Source organism: Anas acuta, chromosome 8, assembly GCF_963932015.1.
Source record: "Anas acuta chromosome 8, bAnaAcu1.1, whole genome shotgun sequence".
Taxonomy (NCBI): Eukaryota; Metazoa; Chordata; class Aves; order Anseriformes; family Anatidae; genus Anas; species Anas acuta.
In genome coordinates, this window is record NC_088986.1 from 29,541,058 (window position 1) to 29,551,926 (window position 10,869).

Below are 10,869 nucleotides of genomic sequence, written 5' to 3' on the forward strand. Positions count from 1 at the left end.
TTGGTGCATAACAGAGCACCTTCTTTTCTCTCCTCTGCCAAGCACATTCCCTGTGATAGCGCTGGCTCTCCTGCATGGTGTTTTGTTTCCTGCTGTCCTGGCCATGCTCCTGCAGCCTGCAGAGCCCAGGCAGCCCCTCTCAGGCCACAGCAGACAGCCTCACAGCTTTAAATTCCCATTTTTTATTCCAGAGAAGCTAACCCTGAGGGTCAGCTCTTGCCGTGTAGCATTGCTAACAAAAGGAAGAGGTGGAAAACTGGCATCAGCACAGAGCGAGCCCTGATGCTGGGAAAGATTGCCCCCTATGCCTCCTCTTCCAGTCTGGTCAGGGACTTCAGTGGCAATTATATCACTTAATGTTCAATTAGTACTAAATTGGAAATATTAAGCAGTATATGATTGAACTCTTAATTAGCAATTAAATTAAAAGCACCCTCCTCACTGCAAGGGAAATGTCATTGAGACTAACTTTGACAGTATTTTGCAAACAGCTTTACTGCATTTTATAGGTGACAATTTTCTGGGGCTTAGCCCTGTGTTTGCTGTGCCTGTGTGCTCCTACTACAAACATGAGTAGTTTGCATCCCAAGGACATACCAAAAATACACATGCAGAGGTAAATATTAATTCCACTGTAGCAGCAAGCAGAAGTCCCAGCTTCCGAGCAGGCTAGTGATGTTAGGTGCCTTATCAACCAAACTGAAACACACCCCTAGCCTTGAAAGCTGACAATCTGAGCAATTGCAGTATTTACATAGATGCTTACATTAATGCCTGGAAAAGTAACCATGATACTACTGAAATCTGTAGTCACTATTTTGTTATGGCAGCAATTTTCTCACTGAACAATCTAAATCAGCCAAGAAAGCACTGGCAGCTGTTGATAAGGTGTAGAAACAAGACAGAGTTTGGGGACACAAGGGGTGGATTTGCCCAGGGGAAAGGTCACATTCCCTTCATGGTCTCAGTAAAACAGGTTTCCAGTTTGTGACACTTACTTGGGCATGGCTGCTCCCTGGTGAGAGCAGCGGGTGACAGCAGATGGGGCAGCTTGCAGCCACGGACCAGGGCATAGGACCTGCTTATCCCACCACATTTCGGCCTCCTGAAAACCCAGCCCTTTGCTCCCCAGACGCTGGCATCCCTCATAAACACAGTACCCATACCCTGGCTGCAACTAATGCCTGAAAAATATGTGGCAGAATATTACTGAAGCTTCGTGTTTGAATCCCTCTGCTCTGGGATCAGTGCTGACCTCTCGCTGGTGCCAGCACTGATGCCCACAAGGGGAACTCCCAGCACAGCTGCTGCTCTCAGTAACAGCGTTAGCTCTTTCAGCCTTCCTCAAAACCGGCTACATAAACTGTAGGTGCAACATTTCATTGTAAGGAGCTTGTCACTTGGGTAACCAGTGCTGCTTGAAGGTGCTGAGGAGAGAAGGGAGTAAGTGAATGAAGGCAGCAGAGGCAGCGCATTGAGTCCTCCAAGCAGCAGTCTCCCTATTGATATCATCCTTGCTGCTCAGTGAGTTTTTGACCACTGACTCTGATGTCCTACCTTTCCAAGCAGTCTAAAAATATGCATTTTGGGGTGGGCATTTTTTTCGCCATTTCAGTAACTGTAAGTGAATATTGAAGAGCAGTTTCGGCACTGGATCACAAGAGCTTCCATCAGGGGATGTGTTTTGTTCACTGGTGGATGAAAGTGTTGAATCATTACCACCTGGATTTTTAGTTGCACCTCTGAACAATACACAGGCCAAGAATTATTTGCAAAAATTATTCAGCAACACATCTCAAATAATGAATATTTCAAATAAATCATTATGGGCCATACTCGAATAGGAAAAGAGGCAAAATAGATGATGAATTATTCATACAGCTTTAGCACTAATGTAATAAATATTACATGGTGTCGGAGAGAAATGAAGGATTTTGAAATGAAGAAAGAAATTAACTATGAAGGAAAAGCACCTGAAAATTGGAGAAGGTGAATACACAGATTTGAGATATGTGAAAAATAATGAAGAGATTAACAGGGGGAAAAAGTATGACAACAAGGATTCTCTTTGAGAGGCAAAATACTTTTCCTTTTTTGTTCTTTATCTACAGAGAATTTATAAACTTCCCAAACATCCTTCAGCTCTGTTTAAAAAATGAAAGAAGCCCCCCTAGAGATAGCCAGGTGGGAACATGCCTAGATCTGACTAAAGGGGATTAGCTGAGCAGATGTACTGAAATGCTAAAGGGCTGTAACATGTAGAGAAAAATACTATTTTAAGTATCAAATAACGTATTACTTTTATTTCTCAAAGTGACTTTTCTCACCAGATGAATACTGAACTGGGACAATAGGATTGTTTACTTTTAAGGGCAGGATCCATAAGACTCTTGGTGTGCTTCAGGTAGGCTCATTCAGCAGCATTAGCAGGGACACTATTAAGCATGTCTGAGTGGTCAGGCAAATCTCTGACAGTGCTTCAAACAAAAATGTCATTAATTCCTTGTTTGCTCTTTTACTCAGGTGCAGTGTGTACAGATTCTCACTAATCTTATCTGTTCATCTTAACATTTGCCAAAAAAAAAAAAATGAGGGAGAGGGGGAGTTAACATTTTTTTCCCTTCCAAATCCCTTCCTAATTACCTTCCTTTTTAACAGTAAGTAGAAAATGGAAGAGAGGAGAGAGGATACACGTTTTAAAAAATAACATATTCCATATAGATTTAGGAAAAAAAAATACTTTTTCTAAAAGCGGAATGGAAATGGAGACACATTACACATTTTCCCCATTGACAATGGACTTGGGCTCCTGCGTGTTTGGAGCATACTCTGATAAATGCCATCTCTGAATTTAATTCAATAAAGTAAGGTCCACTTAATGGTGTCTATAAATAGTTCTTATGACCTCAAGAATAACATATTAAAATGAAATAGATGTTTTATGTTCGTCATTTCCGTAAATGTCTCATTTACAAAATCTGTCATGGTCGAACCAGTCTCCTCCTCATTGGACATTTCCCAGCCTTGGCATATCAATCTATCTTTTGCACATCTGCTCAGAAAATGTAATTAGTTATACCCATATGCTACAGACATACATGATAGAACTTAAGAAACAGAAAAGGCCAATAGACCTGACAGACTTTCTTATTTCTACTGTGTGTATTTTGTTGAAGAATTAGAAAAGTGAGAAGCTTATTTTTGCTCTCTGCCACAGGATGGGGATATCTTTGTGTCCTAATCAACTTCAAGAGATTAGATGAACACACTTGGTAGGGAATGCTAATACTTCTAGTTCTAGTCCCTTGAGAAGAGGCATTTATTGAACGGGCTTATAACTCTAAAAAGACTTAGTATTTCCCATATAGATGTACCTTCTTGCCCTATTCATCAACATACCTATGAACTTGTCTTTGTAAAGCAATGATAAGAAAGATAGACAAGGATCCTCATCTGATGTTTTGGGACATGGGAGACTGAGCTGAGAAGCTCTGGCTACACAAAATGACCCTCCTATGTAGCAAATATGGAAACTCTTAAGCGTGTTGATCAGCTTTTTTTGACAGCTGTGCTCAATCTTGCTGGCATATGGCAAAGGGGACAGGGACTATGGTACAAAACCAAGTGACACCTTGGTCAACAAAAGTGCGTTCAATGGCAACTCTGTTTTCTTGTTCTTTCACTGAACTCCAAAGCAGTGCCTCACTGTTCACTACCCTAACTAATTCATGGCCATTTGGCATTACAGAAACGTCATTTTAATTTTCTCTCTGACACACCACATTTAGTAGCTGCATATGTTGTTTAATGGCTGTGCACTTTTCAAAACAACAACAACAAAAAAAGCCCAACCAAACAAAAAACAACAAAAAGGCCCTTTCAAATTATTCACATTCTTTTAGCTCAGTAGGGGGTTCAAAATCATACTGCTGTACCTCCATCTTCTTACTTTTCTTTTAGGGTTAATTTGGAAGAAAAGAAAAGCTCTCCTGATTATAGAGATTTAGCTTTCTTTATAAACTGGCTATTTTAAGATCTGTTTACAAGATCACAATATGAAACATCATTCAAAAAACAGTGTGAATTGATTACATCCTTCTGGAGAACATGTTGCAGTAGAATATGCATTTGTAGCTGTTACACTGCCCTATAATTAACGCCTTATGGCTTTCCTTCTAAACACATGTTGCTACTGCTAGAAAACAGCTGAGATACTTAAGAGGAGACAATGGAAAATGCTGCCCTCTCCAAATCCCCCCCCAGCCTTTTTTTTAACAAATGGCAAAATGCTGTGGTCACTAAGAGTGAAGTCAAGGTACCGATTATATTTTTCTGCTCCAGTTTCTTTTTAATGAGCATTTTTTCCCCAAATACTATTAATAATTTGAATGTTGCTTAAATGGTAGAGTGAATTAGAACATCAGAACACAGTCTTTGGTCTTTTCATTCATTTCAGTGGATTCTGGATCACAGCATAATGATGGAATGGTCAGCAATCACATCAGGAATGCTCACGTATCCCAGAATGAATGAATGAATGAATGGAGAAAAAAACAAGATGCACAATAGAAATACATTTGCATGGTTAGAATTACTTAGGGAACTCAATTCTGCTCTGAACTGGTCTCAGATTTTTTAAAAGCTAAAGCTAACAATGAAATATTTCTTACACTGAGCAGCTCTCCACACAGATGAGTGAACTAAATGTCAGCTGCATGGGAACATGGTGGTGCTAGGTGACACTTGGCTGCCATTTTATGGAGTTGTATGTGTGATCCTACATGCATGCTATAAACTAGCTGTAGACAAATAATGAATTGGAACAATATAATATCTGGGTCTGTGTTATTGGAGAGGGACTCCCAAGGAAAATCTTCACAACCTTGCAATATTGTTGTTCTAAATAAATACTTTTGATAAATGAGATGACACAATAAAAACCAGATATGAAATAATATTTCTTTCCATAAAGATCAGCTGTAAGTGATTCTAAGGGCAGATGACTATGTATAGCAATAATGATGATCAGCTTTGTCAAGGTGCAGATGACTTTCTGAGCAGGGATGCTAGAATTCCCATAGCAACCCTTAAAACTTCAGATGCAACACACATCTGGTATATGTAGCAGTCCATGCAAGTAAGGAACAAGAACATTTTGAATTAGGGGTTAAAAACTAAGCTAAATGTAATTTAAACTATTAAAACAAATACCCTTTAATTGTATACAAGATATTTTTCTCTTTCCATCCTATATTCTGCTCTTCTATATTGCCAAATCTATGTATAGACTGCAATGTGTATATATATATGTATAGACCTCTATCTTCGTAGCATGACCCGTGATCTCCCTTGAGCAATGTGACCAAGCACAGGAGCAATCCTTTAGCTCCTCAGCCTGTCCCTCATCCCGCAGCAGTGCTGCAGCTCGGCGAGGCATGGCAGGCCCCCAGCCTCTGTCAGGGATCTTCGTCCCCTCTCCAAACGTGGCTGCAAAAGCCCTTGTGAAGCCTGGGAGAGGAGCTGGGTCTGAGCAGGAAGCAGCGCGTGAACTGCAGGAAGTGGCTCTGCAGCTCTTAGGGAAAGGCAAGAGGAGGGTGGGAAAAAAAAACGAAATTGTGGATTTTCTAACAGGAGCTGGGTAAGACTTGCTGGTTTGACCCAGAATATTAGATATTTTGGATAGAGCTGATGCTCTTCTGTACTGAGTCTTTCTCCTTCAGCAATAACTCAGAAATGGAGAGAAGGCTAGAATAAGATTTTACCTTCAGTCTTCAGCAGAACTATATTTCTTCATTAGCTATACTGATAAGTGAAAAAAATGAGGCACAACTACATTTGTATTATATTTTTAAACTCTTCTAAGAATTGCATACAGTCTAAAAATGTGTGCCTCTAACAGTGCATGATCGTCATCCCAGAAAAATACAAAATTAGTTGCTTTTCCTGCTTTGCATCTCTCCTTTTATATTTCTCCATTATTTTTCTTCCATGCAATGTAATGGTAACAAAATATGTGGAATCATAGGAATGAAATGACATGCTGAAAGGCACCAATAAATATTGAACAATTGCCTTTACTATGTTAAGCTGTCACAATTAATTTGCTTACAAACTCCGTACTGTCCTGTTAGTGAATGAGCACATAGCCTCCAGAGAGCTATTCTGACTTAGCTATTTTCTCTTGAACCCAATTGCAAATGGATTAAATCTTTCTCTATCCTTGCTTTAGCCTTCCATTACTGTCAGCAAACAGAGTATCTGCCAGGTTTTTTGTTTATTGCACAAGGTATTGTTAGTGGACAAAATCAGGCAATAATGTACTAAATTCCTGTAATGGTTTTTCTCTTTATAGAATTACTCTCTATTTTTGCTTTATTTTATAGATTCATAAAATTTAATTTAATTTTTTTTTTTATTTTCTTTTTTTAGTTTGAAAGGGAACCTCATAATCATCCCTCTTTCTATTTATTAGCTAGAAGCTTTGGACTCTCGTGCTGAGATATATGTAGAGACAGGGTATATGGAAGTCTCAAGCAGTAAAGAGATGAAAAAAAGTGTTAGCGTCTTGAAACTTCAATGAGCGGCTGCTCATCTAGACAGTCTCAGCAGTGTTACAGGCTCAGGACAAGCTTTGTGGGGCCCCAGCAATTCTTATGGGCTCCTGGGTAAGAGATGCAGCTGCTCATGACAACTGTTTTTGGCTTGTAACTGAGTGACCAAACAGTTCTCTACGTAAAAGTGAGAAACTTTGTGATATTTGTACATATATAGAGCCTCCTGTTCAGCTCTCATTTTAGAGACAAGGTTTTCAACACCTGATGAAAGCTTAACTTGACTGAAATGAACACAATTATAGAGTTCAAATAATTAAAAAAAAAAAAATCATTTGCCAAAGAGCCTTGTGAGATGCTTTATTTACAGTAGTGCTAAGGATTAAATAATTTCCCATCAGAACATACTGCAACCACCTATTTCTGAATAAAGAAGTTAGTTTGCTCAGAAAGGCAGTTGAGTTGCCTTTAAGCTGGCTTACTGATGTAACAGTTAAGGACCAGTGAATCCTACCCACTACAGGACATCAACATTGCCTCGATTGCAAGGAGGTTTGGATCTGACAGTTAATGGCTTACTTGCAACTCGTGGTTAATTATTAATGCAGACGTAACAATGCTTATTCCTTAACTAACCTTGTAAGCAATACAATTATCACAGGAATTATTCCTGCTGAAAACCCAGTGTCATGCCACAGTTTAGATCAAAAATTAAAACTCAAAGTAGAGCTTTTTGCCTGTAGGAAAATTAACATCGTTTTTTTCATCATTATTTCCATTATATTTGAAACAAAGACATTCTTTTAGAGCTCAGCCCTAGTAGTGATGAAGTCTGCACCAGGCAACCATCAGCAACCATTCAGTGCCGTGAGCCAGTGATGCCCTAGCAGTACAAGCAGTCTCTGCTTTACCTTTGCTAGTGACAGTTTGCACTGGTGACAGCTCCTGTTAGGTCTCTGAGAAGCCTTTTGGTCATTTCTTTGTATGTGCTTTCAATCTAGCAGAAAAGAGAAATGCATTGTTTATAGGCTGCAGATACGAAGCACTAGCATAGAAAGAGGATGCATATTCTCAACAAATGACCTCTTCTTGTCTTGAGTATCTTCCTCTTTATGGTCAAGCCACAGACCACAGAAAGTAACCCCGGCAGCCATGCTGGCCGTGCAGCAACAATACTGTCTGAGGAAGCTGGTTGTGGTTAACCAGTAGCTGAGATTTGCATGCTGAGTTCAGAGGAAAAGGCAGCTTTTTCTTTATTTTTTCTTTCTTTCTTTCTTTCAAATAATCATTTGACTTGTGCTTTCCAAGTGTCTGCACATAAGTTCAAAATGTTGTAATGGGCAAAATTACCTGACCAGTCACTCATGACAACTTACCAATGCTCTTATTTCTGGTAGTGGGAAAATAAAAGGCATTAGTGAGAAAACTGGAACTGTTGGGCCCAGAAACCTCTGGAAGGTACAGCTGGGGCACTGAAGAGCAGTCCCACCCCCTCCCCAGACATCCTTCTGCCCACCAGAACTCACTGGTCCCGGCAAATACTTGTAACAAGTTGTGAAGACCAGATATAAATAAAACTGATTATGAGCCACTGCTTCTGGTTGCCAGAAGAAACTCTGGAGCTGTGGCGGTTATATATTCTCTAGGCGGTGATTACCTAGCTAGGAAACTGGAGATGCAGGCTGAATTTTCTGTTTTACAATAAAACAATAATGTTTTTAAAGTGTCCCCACATAAATTTGAGAGAAAAAAAAAACAAAAACACACCGCTGGATGGGAAACTTTCTAGCTCTCAGAGCTGTTGTTTGGGGCTCTCTGCAGACAGATACACTAAGACTTCACACTGGTTTTACACTGACTTCTTTTCTAGACAATTAGAATCACCTTTTCAGTGTTGAATTTCAGAGGGCAAATTTGAAGAAGGAAAATAGAGGTGACCAGACTGAACCTTTTTTGCTGTAAGCAGCTAAAAGTTGAATTCTAGTCAGACTCCTGGCACTTCAGAAATCATCTTAAGTGGCTGGGCTCTAACAGTCTGTACAAAGCTATCTGAAAACAGCAGAAAGAAAATCCAAAGTATAAGCAGGTTGGTTATGAGTTTAAGAATAGTTTAAGCTTTTTCTAAGCAATAGCCTAAGGAAGTTGAGATTCCATAACATTAACAGTCATTGGAAACAGGGCTAAAGACACAGTATGTTTTCTAAAATAGTAACTATTTGCACAACACAAAGAGAACATTTGATTGTACTTAACAATAGACCTTGTTTTTCCATGATAGAAAATCAGAAAATCATGATAGAAAAATCATGATCAGAAAATCATGATAGAAAATCAGAAAAATAACAACTCAATCACAAGAAAGCCTCTACATAACTAGTGGGTCTTTCCCCATAACTTATGGCCTAGCTAAAGAGGAAAATAAATTAAAAATAAAGCCTAAACATGACGAACTGCAGCCCAGTTTTTACTAAGGATGCAAAATCTCTCCTGGTGCTCTGATTTCCAAACACCTTAGAGAACAGCTCTCTGCTCTGGCAGAACATGCAGGTAAAAATCAATGCAACAGACACTGGTATTCCCATCCCAACTAACCAGACACTGCCTTTTCTCACAGGAGCTTAGGCATGCTATTTAATTTTTTGTTAACACTTAAACATTCATATCCTTCCAGGTAAGCCTGGTCAGGCTCACTTTCTTGAACTTTCTCTTCTCTGTCATTCAGAGTGCTACTGCTGCCTATCTTGTAGGAATCCTGCTTATAGGATTGTATACTACTGAGAGATTAGGAGCTAAAAACAGCAGGCAAAATTCAGAATTAATAAATGCAAATTAATGCTCATTGGGGAAAAGCCAATTCTCCTATAAATACACACTGATGAAAATTAAATTATTTAGTAACCTTCAGAATAGCACATAATGTTATGAAATAGCAACTTAGCATTCACTGGTACTTTAAAAAATAAATCAGAAATAGTAAAGAATGAGGAAAAAAATCAAAGCACAATTATGGGAATGTGGACATTTCTGGTGTGCCTGCATTTTGACCACTGGTTGCAGCAGAATGAGAAAATACAGAGGAAAGCAGCAACAATGAGCGCAGATACGGAATGGCTTTTGTAGAAGCCATATTCAATGTGGTAAATCCTAAAAAGTTAGATGGAAGAAAAAAAAAAAAAAAGGAAAGGAAAACCACTATTAAGCACATTGATAGAAGCTCTGACGTTAAAAAAATAATAATAATCACAGCAAGGATATGCTGGAGAAAGAGCACGGCACTGCCATGTGGTTCTTCCCTGCCCCCTGTGAGCACCTGCTGCCAGCACAGCGGGACAGGGCACCCCATGGCACGGCCCTGCTCCATCCTGATGCTGACTTGCCTCTGGTCTGTACAGCTGGCAAGCTCCTGCAAGTTTTCCAGGCTGGGAGAGACGTGAGCTTCCCCTAGGATTTCACAAGCATCTTCCCTGCTATAATATTATAGCTCAAAGAGATTGATCTACATTTTCATTAAGGCTTCATGGGGCAGCATGGGACCAGCCGTCCCTGTAAAAAGTAAAGCCTGCTAAAAAGGCTGGACTCGTAATCTAGATTGCTTAAGATCGAAGGCACAAAATGACTCATCAGCTCAATGTCCTGCTTGGACAGGTCTACAGCCACCCAAGTGCTGAACAACTGCAGTCATTGTCTGAAGGACAGAAGCAGGATCACAGAGTATCACCAAAACCAGGCAAAGGCTGGCACCGTGCTGCTTCACGAGGCCAGAGCCATGGTGAGGCTGGCACTTGTTCTTCTCAAACTCAGACTTAGGCTTGCTCACACCATAACTGCCAAGGAGAACAACTACAGGAGTTAGAAGTGCAGGCTGACAGAGTTCAGTGACTGGAATACGTCAATGCAATGCACTAGTGAATCAGAGCAAAACGCTCTTTTCCTTTTTTTTCTCTTTCACTTCCATACCAGCCATCCAAAGAGGGAAGAAGTTAAGTATTATAGGCAGGTCAGCTGTGGGAGTAAAAGGCTATCGACTGGCCTTGATCTGGCAAACTCCAAAGTTCTTGTGTTGGCAGGATGAGTGCTTTGACAAACATCAATGTAGAAATAGTCTGCTTCATGAACTATCTTTTTTTATCTTTTTAAAAAGGTCAAATGAGATGCTTAATAGACAAGTAAATGCTGCAAACTGAAAACTGAATTAACAGGACTTTAAAGCAGTATTAATCTCACAGAACAGGTTCAGCATCTTCGCATGCCACTTTGCCATGGGGTGATTAGAACGATCTAGTAAAACAATCCTAAATTGCTCCTTGCAGACTATACT

General features: G+C 39.8%; 1 protein-coding gene across 6 annotated transcripts in view; it reads left to right on the forward strand.

The window, feature by feature from the left end:
* The window catches only part of PLPPR5 (phospholipid phosphatase related 5), a 257,024-nt gene that overhangs the window by 230,455 nt on the left and 15,700 nt on the right, over window positions 1–10,869 (forward strand). The gene's annotated exons all lie outside the window — the stretch shown is intronic.